This window comes from Terrapene carolina, unplaced genomic scaffold (assembly GCF_002925995.2).
Source record: "Terrapene carolina triunguis isolate 2854851 unplaced genomic scaffold, T_m_triunguis-2.0 Scaffold34098, whole genome shotgun sequence".
Classification (NCBI taxonomy): Eukaryota; Metazoa; Chordata; order Testudines; family Emydidae; genus Terrapene; species Terrapene triunguis.
Window position 1 is genome coordinate 4,929 of NW_020698449.1, and position 812 is coordinate 5,740.

Genomic DNA, 812 nt, shown 5'->3' on the forward strand with positions numbered 1-812 from the left:
AGGAGGTCATCTAATCCAACCCCCTGCTCAAAGCAGGATCAACACCAACTAAATCATCCCAGCCAAGGCTTTATCAAGCTGGGCCTTAAAAACCTCTAAGGATGGAAATTCCACCACATCCCTAGGTAACCCATTCCACTGCTTCACCACCCTCCTAGTGAAATAGTGCTTCTTAATATCCAACCTAGACCTCCCCCACTGCAACTTGAGACCATTGCTCCTTGTTCTGTCATCTGCCACCACTGAGAAGAGACAAGCTCTATCCTCTTTGGAACCCCTCTTCAGGTAATTGAAGGCTGCTTTCATATCCTCCCCACTCTTCTCTTCTGCAGACTAAACATGCCCAGTTCCCACAGCCTCTCCTCATAAGTCATGTGCCCCAGTCCCGTAATCATTTTTGTTGTCCTCCACTGGACTGTCTCCAATTTGATCACAACCTTTCTGTGGTGGACGCAAAACTGGATGCAATACTCTAGATGTGGCCTCACCATTGTGGAATAGAGGGGAATAATCACGTCCCTCGATCTGCTGGCAATGTTCCTACTAATGCAGCCCAATATGCTGTTAGCCTTCTTGGCAACAAGGGCACACTGCTGACTCATATCCAGCTTCTCATCCACAGGTCCTTTTCTGCAGAACTGCCACTTAGCCAGTCGGTCCCCAGCCTGTAGCGCTGCATGGGATTCTTCCTTCCTAAGTGCAGGACTCTGCACTTGTCCTTGTTGAACCTCATCAGATTTCTTTTGGCCCAATCCTCCAATTTGTCTAGGTCACTCTGGATCCTATCCCTATCCTCCAGCATATCTACCTCT